General features: G+C 40.6%; 1 protein-coding gene across 2 annotated transcripts in view; it reads right to left on the reverse strand.

The window, feature by feature from the left end:
- The window catches only part of NSMCE2 (NSE2 (MMS21) homolog, SMC5-SMC6 complex SUMO ligase), a 213,753-nt gene that overhangs the window by 54,388 nt on the left and 143,823 nt on the right, over positions 1–15,542 (reverse strand). The gene's annotated exons all lie outside the window — the stretch shown is intronic.

Raw genomic sequence — 15,542 nt, forward strand, 5'->3', positions numbered from 1 at the left:
GAGTTTAGAGCATGAACTTTTGAACCTTCCTTTACCCAGTGTGTTTCTCTTTAGCTCTATGTGCCTTGCTGGGTGATCGCATTTGCTCCCCTACACCACCATCCACATTCGCGTATCTCCCCCCAGCCACTCCCCTGAGCTACAGGTCCGATTTTCCAACCGTTCTCAAGATATCTCCAACTGCCTTACATAAGTGAGGTGAACTCATGGTGAACAACATTTCCAGAACTAAGCTTTATCTTCACCCTCCCGACCCTACTCCACTTCCCCTTTTCCAGAGTGAGGTCTTATTTCCTGCTGTAGTTTGAAGTGAGGCCTCAGAGGCGTCAGATAAATCCATGTTCAGATCCTAGGGAGACACTGGGCTGGTCCTGCATATGACATGGGGCTTCTCTGTGTTCAAGTTTTTACAATAGTAGAATGGCCCAGATATTACCAGATATTACCCCATAGAGCTGTCCTGTCCATTAAAAAAAAATACTATATTAAATTCTTGAGCTCTGTACCAGGTATGCAGTGTCAGCCTGCAGTAAAAAGGGCCTTTTCTAATTGATTCTATCAGAATTCATTATCTCCATCTACCCAATCTCCTCAGCAGAAAAACTCAAAACCTTCCTCTACTTCTGATGATAATTCCACAGCCTCAATTCAAACAGTCCCTCAAAACTCTGCCCATTCTACTGGTCAAACTCCTCCAGTGGGCTGGCTCCTCCTCTCTGAACCCATGGCATCTTTCATTCTCGCCTTTGTCTTGATCTAAACCACTGTCACCACTGGCTAGTTCCTTTCTGGGTTTCTGGTCTCCCTATACTTCAGCCTGTACATCACAGTGACACCAAAGTCCTCTCTCTTTAAACCTCCATCAATCATGGTACCTCTTGGCCTAAATAAAATACCTGCCATAGCTCCCACAGGTAAAATCTACTGCTTGTTAGGCATGGAGTGGGAACTACCACTTATTATGATAAATAACTCATCAGGATCTTCCCTCTCCCACCCACCCCACTTCACTGCAGCAATGTCAAAGAAATAAATATAATCATCCTTGTCTTATAGATTTAAAAAAATGAGGCTACTCATTAGTCAAAAAAATTCACCTGAGCCTCAATCAGTCAGAGCCTGGAGTTCACAAGCTGGTTTAACTCTAGCCTGTACATCTGGCAGTACAATGAGCTCACGTCTTACTTAAAGAATACACAGTAAAGTCAAAGCATAAAATGAAAATCCCGTATAAATCAAAGACAACCTCCCAGTGGAGGCTGAACGCAGCCAGTATTTCTTTCGGTGTTGGAAAGAATGCTGTTTCTTTAACTGATGCTGGATGAAGAACTAGCCGGCGTGCAACACCCACACTATTTAACAGTGCTCTTTTCCTCATGCCACTTTTGCAGAGTATGTGCACCTGGGTCCGTGTCTAGTGAGCAGAGTATCTGGCTAACAGAGTGCTTAGGGTATACCCAAAGTATCTGCAAACGACCGGGACCCCCAAACAACTAAGGGGTCAGAGACTACTTGACCTCACATTCTTAGCATGCAGCATTGTACACTGCAGGCAACAGGCAGCTCATTTACAAGCATGTGGGAAAAAAATTAAGACCCTCTCGTCTTTATCTTACAGTTCAGTTTTGCTACCAGTCAGTACACGTTTCAAATTAGTTGAGTATGAACTAAGATGATCAGTTAGGTCCTTATTTGATCCTGCAAAACAAATTATCAAGCTGATGTTGGGGTTTGAGAACAACATCTTGCAGAGTAAGGAGTACAATAGTTCCCACAGGCTCCTGAGTCAAAACTGAACTGCAGGTTCATGGGTGGGGACAGCTGCTCTGAAAGCTGCCTCATTTCTGGCTCAGTGTGGTCAGGGACAGGAAATTGAACCTTCGGTATTTTGGGCTTTGATTCTCTGCCCTTAAAAAGCACCCAGCAACATGGGAGGGTCTTTAAATGCGGAAGGAGTTTGCACATTTAATGTGTCCATTGGCAAAAACAGAAGATGCAAGAAGCCTGAGCTTTGATCCTGTGTCTACCTGCTTAGGAAAAAACATTTGTGTGGTGGGCCCTATCCACCTAGATTCTTTGTCCCTGATTTCCAGAGTCCTTCAGAAGTACACGCACCGAGATCGTACCCAGTTCCTCAGAGTGCTCTTGTGGTGTGGACGAGTCTAAAATTAGTCTTGCTACAATCAATCTGGTGGCAAACACATTGCCTATATTCACTATATTACAATGTAATACCATCTGGGTTTGAATACACAGGCAAGCTACCAAGGCCTGGGGACAGTGTCATTTGCTTTCTACCATTGCTCTAATCTACTTTTTGTATCTGATTAAGTCAGATAACACAGGTCAAGCACTTAGCACAGTGCCTGCTATATTCTATAAGCTCAATCATCAGCAATTGTTGTTAGGATTCCTCTCTCAATTCTCACCCCATAGTAACATCAAAGTAAAAGCCAAAGTCCTCACAATGGCCTATGAGCTAGAAGGCGCTGCAAGATCTGCCCCCTGTTACTTCTCTGATCTCATCACTTCCTCTTCTACCTCTTATTCATTCCATATGGACCTCTTTGCTGTCCCTGGAACCTGCCAAGCACACTCCTATACTAGGACCTTCATATAGACCCATTGTTCTACCTAATTCTTCCCCAGTGCCTGGCAAATAGGAGACATGCACTAAATACACGTTGAATGAGTGCTCAATGGGTAAGTTGGCTTGTGTGGTAAACATATACTTCTCGGAGGATTGGGAGTTCTGTGCTAAGTACTTCACTAGTGGCAGAGGTCTTGATGTGTTTGGGTCTCCTAAGTGACCTGGGACTCTGCCCCCTAACAGCTAACAGATACTTTCAAGGGTTTTTCCTAAATTAGTAACTTGAATCCTAACTCCACCCTCCACCCTGCTGCTGGGTGGTATAGTGAGGTACTATTATTAGTCCTCATTTTAGAGAAAAAAAAGCTAGTACGTGATGCAGGCTGGGTATCACGAGCCAGACTATAACTTTTGGCCAGGAAATAACCTGCAGCACTGATGACTACTCGGGATGCTGCTTACTATCCAACTGTCACTGATTTTATGCCCCCCCCCCTTTGAATGCCAGCTTTACAGGCTGGGGATTTTCCCCAGGGACCTGCTCTCTTACCAGCCCATGCTCCTGGGGTTCCAGCACACTCCCTAGCCAATCCTGTTCAAGTGATGATGGAGGAGGTCAGGCCAAATGGGTAAGGCATGGCAAGTGCAGAAACACCCCAGTTTTGTTTTGTTATTGTTGTTTCCCTTAGAACTTGTATCTCACAGAACCAGCTAATCATTAAGACACAGAAATGAATCTTTTCTTGAACAAATAATAATAGATTTGAAGTCAGTGGGTCAGACAGGACATTACTTGGAACTGCTGCTGCTGCTGTTAGGTAGGATGATTAAAAAAATGCTCAAGAGGATACAGACACAAGCTGGAATGCCCTCCCCTCCCTACTTTACCTTGCTCACACCAATCCATCCTGTAAGACTCATCTCAGCACTCTTCCCACCAGGAAGCCTTCCTAGACAGCCCCTCCATCAATCTCCTGCCTCGCACTCTCAGGCTAGATTAGGTGATCTCCTCTCTCAAAGCATCCTGTGTCTTCTTCCACCATAAGACTTGCTGAACTATACCGAAGCCACTGTCTTCCCAGTGCCCTACAGACCATAGACTGGAAGGCAGGAACAGTGTCCATTGTGTGTTTGTATCCCCAAAGCCTAGTGAATGAGAGGTGCTCAACAAATGACTGTTGAATGGAACATAACCACCCTACTGAGGTAACACAACCTCTTAGATCTCCGAATCTGCCCTGTCATCTGTGGTCTGACTCAGACTGAGATGTAAATGGCATAGCCCTTAAAGTGACCAGGTTCCAGTTTAAGAAAGCCAAAATTATGTAATCAGAGTCACAGTCCTCAAACTGCATGGTATTCTCTTGCCATACACTCAAAAGCTCACCAACTATTCTCAGTGAAATTAGTCACCTCTATTTCTTGTGAAATATATGTATTAAAGGAGTCGTTACATTTTCCATAAGCCTCTTCCTTTCTCTTTGAAAGAGAAAGGAAGCACTGCACGATGACAAATTACCTCCTTTTGATTCAGCCAACACATGTAATGATAAGAAAGCCGGTATCAACCAGAATATTTATAACCTCTTGAGTCCCACTGTGTACAGATTTAAAAATGTACAATGTTTGTAGGTGATGCTATTAATATTTTTGAGAGTCTACTTTTAGAATAGTCCACTGGGTCTCAGTAAAGAAACAGCACATACAGAGAGAATAACAACACATTCCTTTTTACTAGCATCAGCTATTCATGAAAAGTGCTGCCTTGAGCATGCACGCAGATAAATATTTCAGCAATAAAAGAGGTAACAGAGTGCATTTGAAGTATCTGAGAAACAACCCCTATGGGATTTATGAAGTCAGACTCTTTAATATCACCCCAAACTTAATCCTATCAATGCTGACTTAATGCTGTACTGAATTTTGTAGTTATCAAGATTAATTAAAAAAAAAAAACCTGCCTATTCTGAAGCAACGTCGACATAAGTCTCAAATCGGTGACAACAAACCACATACCACAAAGTATTTAAATGAATCAGAGGTTTGGGTGGGGCCTAAATTTAAACAAAAAAAGGAAAGAAGCACAGATGTTGAGAACTACTGGTCATGTTCAGTGGTATTCCATTTTAATTCTCATAATAACCTTGCACATTTTACAGACGAGGAAACGAAAGGAAAGGCAGTTCAAGGAAATGCCCTGCATTGCCTGGCTAATCAAGTGCAGTTGCAGGATTTGAAGCTCTGGCTGAGAGTCAGTGTAGCCAAGGGAGAGACAGCAGGTTCTCTGCAGCCAGATTGCCTGGTTTCAGTTGTTGGCTCCGACCCTTACTGGCCAGGTGATACTGAGCAAGTTTCTTAACTCTGTGACTCAATCTTTTCCTCTGTCAAATGGAGATATTAGCAGTATGTGCTTCAGAGGGCTGTGGTCAGAATTAATGAGTTCACTTATATAAAGTGCCTGGCATCCAGTCAGCATTATTTTGTTCTTATCCAACTTCAAAGCCTAGGCTTTTTCTTCCACATCAAGGGTTAATATTATGAAGCGCACACAGTAGTATCTCCAAGTGTAATTGCTTTGCATATTGTCAGCAAATGACACATGTCTGTGAATCAAGATCTCACCCCAGTTTTCACTGTGTTTCAGGCCAGGGGGAAGTGTTCGTGTTAGCGCAGGCATTAAAGGACACAAAAAAAATGTCAATGACTGAGATCACCTCCATCATTTAGAACTACCTGCCTTTCGTTACATTACACTCAGACACTTACCTTGACAAAAGGCATGAGAAGTATGATACAGAGGCTGTGAAAGATGGGCATGTAGGCACTGTGTGTGTGTGTGTGATATGAATTCATTCACTGGTTTGGGGATATCTCACAGTAAAATGGCCGGGGAAGTGATTAACAGCAATTTAGTTGAACAAGTGACTATGAATAACTTTATCCTTGCGATGAGAAAGCAAATACTTCCTGGATTTCTAAATATATTCCATCTTCTATGATAAATAAGTCATCAGAGGTGTTTGGTTTTCTGAAGGAAAACTGGTATAAGCAATGTTCTTCTTTATTCTGATTTCTTAACAGAAAAGAACAAGCAACATCTCTGATTCATTGTTGGTCCACGGAATATACATCTTGGCCATTTTCCTACAGGAATAATCAGCCTGGGGCCTGCCTTTCCTCAGCAGTTTTTGCCTCATGTTTCTGTGCAAGAGTAAGAAGGAGGAAAAGGAAACCTTAAAAGCTTTAACAAAAACTACCATGACAAAAATAAAAGCAAAAACTCTACCACAGCAAAACTTAATTTGCTCTGCTCGTTGAAGTGTGCTAACTCTCATGCATTCATTTTGTCATCCATATTCTGTGTCCTACCCCTCCTCTATTTCTCATTTGTGAGAGGATAGAGGAGAGGCGGGGCTATGCATTAGGTATGCCACATACACAAGGAAGGTTGTTTGCTGTGGGGCTAAGGGTGCAAGCTCTGGATAAGGCAAGTGCTAAATGTCATTAAATCCCAGGTTATAGGATGGGGATAATAACAGTACCTATTCCAAAGGTCTAGAGAAAGAATTATGAAGCGAGATAACCAATGCAAAGCTATTAGTCAATGTCCTACAGTCATTGCTCAGTAAGGGCTAATTATGATTTTTTTTTTAATTATTACTGAAGGGCTAATCATTTTACAAAAATAAGAATATGAACTATAATTCCTACTAATATTTTAGTAAATACCATTGAGTTCTTCTTTGATGAATTTAAAGGCACATGTGTCAGGGTTGTACAGTAGTTTAGGATCTTTGTTAAAGGCAACAACGATCACTGAGTCATGAAGTGGTAGCCAAAATAATATTTTAGTTAACAGAATGTTCAAAATAATTTACTGAAGCAAAACCAAAACAAAACAAAAAACAAAAACCCAATCAAAACCAGTTCTGTAAATGTATAAAGTTATTACCTCCCTGTATTACCTCTCTTTTGGAGAGATAAAATTCAAGCTCTTCCCATAAACCTAACTGATTCTTCCAACAATACCACCTCCCCCCATCCCTGCCAAACTTAGCTATATAAATACATATTGAAAGGAATAAAGAAGGCAGAACATATGATGATATATCATGAAGGGATTAATTATCCACTCTTCTTTCTCCTTCTTTACTTCACCCCTCCCAGACCTTCTCAAAGCTGGGCTTACTGGAGACAGAGGTGTAGAGGCCATGGATCTGGGTGGGCATTCTCTCTGTGGGTCAGGGAGGATGACCAGTCTACCATTAGGGTCTCCTTTTGAGGGATGTTCTCTAGATCTTGAGACTTTCTCTGAAGAAAACATCCTCTGAATTCTGATCAACTTTTTATTTTTTCCTTTTCTCACCAAACGGCTTTTTGTGCAAGCCCTTTTTACACACTTGCTAGCTGGTGTAATCAAGATGGTGGAACTCTGACACCTCTTCTAAGCCCCATATCTTTCTCTTCCCTTGACAGAAACACAAAGAGAAGCACGCTGGAAGCCTCCGCAAGGGAAAAAGATGGAAGGTACAGCTGGTACAGAATAAATTCTAGGTATATAAGCGAGGGAGCTAAAAATCACATAGGAAATCCCTGGAAACAAGGGATATATTGGAGGCAAACAAAAATCATTAAAAGTGCTTTCCCTTCTTCTGCAGCCAAAACCCGAAGTCATCACAGCAACGCGGCATTTAAGAAAGTCCAACCTATTTTAAGTAGTTTCAGGTGACAGATTATTGGCCCAGGACAAGACACAGATTGATGGATCACAGAGGAGAAAAAGCTCGCTGTGCTGTGAACCATGGCTAATCTCAACTGATAGAACTAGAAGAGACACACATCTCCACTTTCAAGTGTTTACTGGGTGACATCACTCTGTCGATTTAACCCAAGTGCAGTCTGGATTATCCAGTAAATGTCACATAATAGTACTCGAGTAGCTTAGCTAAAGGCCTCAGAACACTGTGAATGAATTCATGCTGCAAAACAAATTTCCCAGATGAGTGCATAATCTTAACTCCATGTCAGTCTACTTGGTGTTCTTTCAGGTATAACTCTAACCTCGTAGTGACATTTGTCTTGTACAGAACTATGGTTTGTTTGAGAAAGTCAACCCAGTAAAGTAAGACAGTTTCTTTCCATTTTGTGCTTAAGGAAGTTTAAGAGCGAAGCTGTTGATATAGGTTTGGCAAAATAAATATTACAATATTAATCCATCAGGGAAATGCATATCAAAACAATGAGATACCACTTCACACCCACTAGGATGGCTACAATCAAAGAGACAGATAATAACAAGTGTCGGCGAGGACGTGGAGCAATTGGAACCCTCAAACACTGCTGGTGGGAATGTAAAATGGCGCAGTCGCTTTGGAAAACAGTCTGGCAGTTCCTAAAAAGGATAAACATAGAGTTACCAAGTGACCCAGCAACTGCACTCTCAGACAAATACCACAAGAAATGAAAATGAAAACATATGCCCACCTGTACACAAATTTTTATAGCAGAATTATTAATAACAGCCAAAACACAGACACAACTCAAAATGTGGTATATCCATACAATGGCATGTTATTCAGGACGAAAAAGAATGAAGTTCTGGTACATGCGGCAACATGGATGAACTTGAAAACATGCTAAGTGAAAGAAGCCAGTTACAAAAGACCACATATGCATATTTACACGAAATGTCCAGTATAAACAAATCCAGAGACAGAAAGTAGATTAGTGGTTACGGGGGGCGGGGGCGGGGGGCAGATAGGAAAGGAATGCAAATGGATATAGGGTTCTCTTTGAAAGTATCCTAAAATTGACTGCAGTTAAGGTTATAGAACTTTGTAAATATATTAAAAACCATTCATTGTGCCCTATTAATGGGTGAACTCTATGGTATGTGAATTATATCTCAATAAAGTAGTTATGAAAAGGGATATTAACACATGAGATAGAAGGAAATGGGATCACTTAACTAAAGCAAGGACTGCTTCTTTGGGGATCCTAATGCCATCCTCCTTCACAACATTCAGTGTGTGACCTATCAGCTAAAGGCTCAAGAACTAAAGAAGGGTCTTCCAGAATTTCAGCGACCTCACTAGTGTTTGATATAATCCTATTTCCACTAATCAGTACACTGATGATTAAATTTTCCTCTTGTTTGTATTCTGTATTCCCTATAGTAAGTAGCATGGAGTTTTCCACATAGTAGATGCTCACTTATTTATTCCATTCAATTTAATACATGTCCAAAAATAACCAACTAGAGTCAGTAATTAAAATCAAACCAAAAATACTTTGCCCTGTTTGGGGACAGCTGATCAGAAACTAACACCTACTTGCCAAACTCAATCTGGGCCATCTGAAATGCAGTTATGTTCCTCAAATCTTAGTTCTAGTTACAACAATAAGATTCATGCTCTTCAACTGCCCAGTGTGTATCTCCCTTGATAAAGTCTGAAAATTCCTGGGCAAGAGTTACTTCTCATGTGGATTAATTGACAAGATCCTGGAGAGTACAAGGAAGGCAGCATTCTGTTTCTCTGATATTTAATGCCAGGGAATCCCCAGGTGGTCCCTTGGTTTGTTAGACTACATATAGCTTGGTGTTGAGGAGGATGACTTCTAGAGCTAGTCTGCCTAGGTTTAAATTCAACCTCTGCTATGCATTACTAGCTGCTCAACCTTGGTGCAAGTTTTATGGCATCTCTGTACCTCAGAGCACAGATGCTTTTGTACCATCTCTGTTTCACCACCTGTAAAATGAGGATAATACTAACACACACTACTGAGATTTCTGTGAGGGTGCAGAACACTTAGAAGGATGTGCCAGGAATATGAATATATATATATATATATATATATATATATATAGTAAGTACTCAGTGGTAAAAGCCATCAGTGTAGTAGAACTTACACGAATCCCTAACACAGATCTCAGGCATAGACAGCCATTGTTATTAGAGAGGATTACATGTTATCAGATATAAACCAGGCCCACTGGGACAAATTGAAGTTAAAACCTATAAAAAATACTCTTTCCTCAATTCCTGGTTGGGAAATGCGACTCTAGACTAAAGGAAGTGCTCGACAAATACAGCCTACCAACATTTAAATTTTGTTTTTCATGTTGCAGAACTCTCTCAGAGGAGAGGAGGGTACTCTTTGATACGTATGAGAGGAAAAGAACTATCACCACTGGGATCCGAGACCAGTAATTTTCAGAATCTGTATGCTCTTAGTTTTCTTGTGGACTTTCCATCACTGACAGGGAATCATAGGAGGTTTGTAGAGGTCAGCAATATTACCAGTAGTAAGAGGCTGCTGAGGGACATTTCCTAAATTCCATTTTTTTTTGAAAGACAACTTGTGTGAAATCATTTCAAATTTTATCAACAAAATTCTTTTGAAAACAAAGGCCTTTTATACAATATTTCCCTTCCCACAGCTTCTCGAATCTACATACTGCTAGCGTGGTAGACATAGTATACTTACATATCCACATTCTCTTCTTCCCTCTAACTATACCTTTTTCCCAGCCTTCCCTGTAACACAGGAGGAGAAAGCCACAAGACTGAAGGAGCCTGGGTCCGTGAATAACTTTATAGAGCAGACCTCACCCCCTCCTTTCCTATCTGCATTGGACTTTGCGTAGGGAAAAATACACAGTAATAAGCCTCTGGGGTTTTGGGGTTTGGGGGTTGTTTATACAGAAGCCCCTGTTACTTACTCTAATGAATATAGCTAGGTCAAAGCTTTGTTGATTATTGTTTAGGTGATCTGGGTTGCTCCTAGAATACTTCTATCTCTGCTACATATTGGCAACAAGTACACTCATGAAACACATTTTTTTTTTTTTTTAAGATTTATTTATTTGAGAGCAAGAGCATATGTGTGTGAGTAGAATCCCCAGGTAGACTCCCCATTGAGCGCAGCATAGCCTGATGTGGGGCCTGACATGGAGCCCAATCTCACAACCCTGAGATCATGACCTGAGCCGAAACCAAGAGTAGAATGCTTAACCGGCTGAGCCACCGAGGCACCCCAAATGAAACACATTTCTTAAATCCTTTTGCCTTTAGTCTTTTTTTTACTATCACCAAGATCACTGGATACATCCTTTCCATTGTACTGACGAAACACATCCTGGTGAACCATCTGATCTTGCCACATTCCTTTTCAGAGAACATGTGTTTTGCATTGTGTTATTTGTAATCTCAATCCAGATCTCTTTGCAGAGCTGGGCAAAGTATATCTGCTACTGTGCACTTAATTCATCATTCACTATCTTAGAGAATTATTTTATAATTACATCAAGCTCTGGGCTAGAAGTCAGCCAATTTAAAACTGTCAGATAAAAATTAAAAGATACCAGTACACATGAATTACATTAATTTATAATTTTCAGGTAGCTCTTTATAGTAATCTTTTAGTAGCTCATGTATTTAATATAAATCCATTTTTTGGTATTCAATTTATAAATGGAATGGAGGAATCTTTTATGATTACTATCTCCAGGCTCTTGGGATGAATAATCAAAGTCAATACCTTGCATTTTAATGCCATCAACTACCTTCTGAAAGTTTCTATTCTTACTCAGTAACTCCTCCTTTCTCTCTCTCATCTTTTAAAAATGCTTTTAGTATTCATTACAATTATAGCTATAAAACATATACTTGTTTACTGACTGCTTTCATTACCAGACTGTAATTCCCAGGAAGGCAGAGCTTATATCTGTTTCTGTTCATCCAATAAATATTTACTGAATGCCTATTGTGAGGCACTGCTCCAGATATGGGGAATTAAAGATAAATAAGGTATGGTACCTAGCTTCAAGGTGCCTATAGTTTGGTGGAAGAAAGAGACAATAAGCCTATAAATAATATATACTGGGATAAATCCTATGTTGGACTTTTCACTTCATGTGTCCTTGGTTTTAGGTGGTAGTGGGCTGTCTGTCCAGCTCATGGTGGTTCAACCTACCTGAGAATTGTCTCTTTTACATTTATACGTGTGTGAATGTAACCATATTTATACATCACATGGCTCTGTCCCCTCACCACAATTGCTTGGACCACAGTGGACTACTGACCTATCTGACCTATGTTGCATCAACCAACTTCTCTCTTCTGACAATGGAATTGGAACTAAGAGATTCTAATTTAGTCTGAGCTCTTTAGTTGAACTGAAAGAGGATCTATAACCTAGAGTGCTATGCAGTGGTCATCTCCTGCCAGATGGCCGGGGAAACTGAGAACACAAGTGTAAAGACAGAGACAAAAGAAGCAAGTCATGGAAAGAAGTAAAGATGAGAGATTTTATAGTCTGAGAAAGACCTGAAAGCCTTTCAGGCTGGTTCATATGCTGGTTCTAATCTCTTTTCTCGTGAGACACCTGTATTTTATAGCTTTTCTCTCTCTCTTTTTCCCCTAAACCTATTTTGTTAGTGTCTTATGTTTTCCATCATGTCTTAAATAAGACATTTTTATTTGATATGAATTATTAATAATTCTACTTAATCTCACTCATTTTCATAGTGTAAGACATATGTACTATCACCAAAAAAATGTAGCTTTCCCCCCCTAGGTTATAAACATTGCATCTGTTGGATTTTAATACTTGGGAAACTAACAATGCTTCTCAGGTGCTTGCCTAGAAGTTTCCATGTTTCCTCACTGGTGATTTTATAATGCAGACTCATTTCTATTCAAGGGCAGAACATCAAAGGCCAACATTCTTTAAACTCCGTGAAAAACACTATCACATGTGTACACCATCTTTTGTGGCTAGTTAACATTCAGAGAAGAAACTAATTCTTCTTATAAACATCAATGCTGTGTTTGTATTCATAAACAAAAAGGCTTTGATAATGGAAGCTTTGATTTCAGCTCAGTAAGTTGATCGGCTAGTCTGATTAACAACTGTTAACTGGAGCCATCAGAATCTGAACACACCTAAAATACGTGGCTTTAAGGTCCTACTCAAGAAAAGGAACTTAAGCTTCACATTAATATTTATGTTACATTTCTACTTAAGCTTTATAGTTGATATACTCTAGAGATTTCTGTAACAGTACACCCATAAACATCTGCTACTTTTTAAAGCGTATTTCTTCTTTATTCCTCACAGATATGTCAGGCACTGTGGATGTAAGGGGAGTAAGACCTGGTCTCTGTCCTAAAAGAGCCCCGTTTACTGGAAAAGACAGACAGGAAACAGGAAACAGTCATGCCATGCTCTGATAAGTGCCACGCCAGAGATACCAGTACGGATGAGAGGCATCTAATCTATCCTGAGGTAAGCCTTTGGGCTGAGTCCTAGAGAATCAGCAGGAGGTAGGCAGAGTAAGAGCAGAGGCAGACACAGATCTGCTGAGAAAAAAGCATATAATGCTCAGGTGCATGGCCACTGTGTGAGGCAGAAGAGGGTCTACATGTTAATATCCAGTAAAACAGCTGTGCGAACAAGATGCTTTGGAGAATTGCCTATATTTTCCTCTAAAGCTCCTGTTTCCAAAGCTTTTCATGTGTTCTGATTACTCTAGAAATTCTGATTCAACTCAACAAATATTTATTGAGAACTTAGTAAGTTTTAGGTACTTTTTTTTAGTCCCTGGGAGTACACAGATTGAGTAAGACTAGGGAACAGTACTTTCCTAAAGAAGCTCAGCCTAGTGGGGAAGGCAAATATGTGGCATCTGGAGAGGGTTAAAGAGGACACATGTATATAAATCAAGGGACAATTAAACCCGAAATGAGTCTTTAACAATGAATAAGAACACACTAGCCATGTGCACAATAACAACAGTGAGAGAGGCATTTTAGAACAGGGGAAAACATAAGTAACAATAGGCAGGAAAAAGGAGCAGAGTACAGGGAGAGGACAGATTTGAGAAATAGCTAGGAAGCAATATAATTGAAATGGGATGACGAAGGGCAAAGGAGGGGGTTAGTCCATTATGACTCCAGGTTTTTCATTTGAGTGGATGATCCAATAACTTAGACAGGGATTGCAAAAGGAAGAACTAATTTTGGAAGGAAAAAAGGTCATGTTGAAAATGTAGTGCAGCCACATCCAAGTGGAAAGAGAAATAATAAGAACAGGATTATGGCCTGGTGCAGCCACTCTGGAAAACAGACGAAGGTTCCTCAGAAAGTTAAAAACAGAACTACTCTATGATCCAGCAATCACATTATGAGGTATTTGCCCAAAGGATGCAGAAATATTGATTCGAAGGGGTACACACATCCTGGTATTTATAGCTGCATTATCAATAATAGCCAAGTTATGGAAAGAGCCCAAGTGCCTATTGACTGAGGAATGGATAAAGAAGATGTGGTATATGTACAATGGAATATTACTCAGCCAGTGAAAAGAATGAAATCTTGCCATTTGTAACGACATGGATGCAGCTAGAGTACATTACGCTAAGTGAAACAAATCAGAGAAAGATAAATACCATATGACTTAACTCTTATGTGGAGTTTAAGAAACAAAATAAATGAACATGGGGGGAAAAGAGAGGCAAACCAAGAAATAGCCTCTTAATGATAGTGAACAAACAGGGTTTCTGAAGGGAGATGGGTAGGGGATGTGCTAGATGGGTGATGCATATAAGGAAGGCACTTGTGATGAGCACTGGGTGTTACATGTAAGTGATGAACTACTAAATTGTACTCCAGGGACTCCTGGGTGGCTCAGTGGTTGGGCGTCTGCCTCTGGCCCAGGGTGTGATCCTGGGATCCGGGATCGAGTCCCACATCAGGCTTCTTGCAGGGAGCCTGCTTCTCCCTCGGCCTGTGTCTCTGCCTCTCTATCTCTGTGTCTCTCATGAATAAACAAAATCTTAAAAAAAAAAAAAAGCAAAACTAAATTGTACTCTAAAATCAGTATTACACACTATATGTTAAGTAACTAGAATTTATTTATTTATTTTTAAAGATGTTATTTATTTATTCATGAGAAACACAGAGATGAGAGAGAGAGAGGCAGAAACACAGGCAGAGGGAGCAGCAGACTCCACGCAGGGAGCCCGATGTGGGACTTGATTCCAGGTCTCCAGGATCACGCCCTGGGCTGAAGGCAGCGCTAAACCGCTGGGCCACCTGGGCTGCCCAGTAACTAGAGTTTAAATAAAAACTTGCGACAAAACAAAACAGAGAATTGAAGAGCTGTGTAAAAAAGTAAAAACAAAAAACTCCACAAAAAAAAAAAATAGGATTATGGCTAGGGATCTCGCTCAGCAGCACAAACAGGGGGTGGAAGTTGAAGTTCTGATGACTAAAATGAAAAAAGGAGAAAACCAGTGTAAAAAGAGGCCAATTGGCTAGAAGCAGAATCCTTGAAAAATACTGTAAGCTCACAAAGGAGCTGAAGTGGGGAGCAGTGAGTTTCTAGGAGCATTCAGTAGTCTATTTTATTTTATTTATTTTTAAAGATTCTTAAAAATTCATTCATGAGAGACACACAGAGAGAGGCAGAGACACAGGCAGAGGGCGAAGCAGGCTCCTCACAGGGAGCCTGATTCCCGGACCCTGGGATCGTGCCCTGAGCCAAAGGCAGACGCTCATCCGCTAAGCCAACCAGGTGTCCCCAGTAGTCAATTTTAAATGAAGCAGAGATACTTGGCTAAGATACAGACTGAAAAATTTTGCAATTTGCAGATCACTGGAGACCTTCCAGAGAGGGTTCATTGGAGCAGTGGAAAAATCAGGCTGCCATGATGGAGGAGTGAATGGAAGAAAGGACATGGTCCCTGGATACCACTCTTTTAAGACCACTCTTTTAAGAAGGCTGCAGAAAAAAGGGGAAGTGAGAGAAGAGGCATCAGTTGATGCAGGACAGTCTCAATCTCTCTCTCTCTCTCTCTCTCTCTCTTCATTATCAATACTTCTAAAGGAAAAGATGGAAACACTTGAGTGGGTTTCCAGGCTGAGAGGAAAGCCAGCAGATATGGAAA

This window comes from Vulpes lagopus, chromosome 9 (genome assembly GCF_018345385.1).
Source record: "Vulpes lagopus strain Blue_001 chromosome 9, ASM1834538v1, whole genome shotgun sequence".
NCBI classification, from domain to species: Eukaryota; Metazoa; Chordata; class Mammalia; order Carnivora; family Canidae; genus Vulpes; species Vulpes lagopus.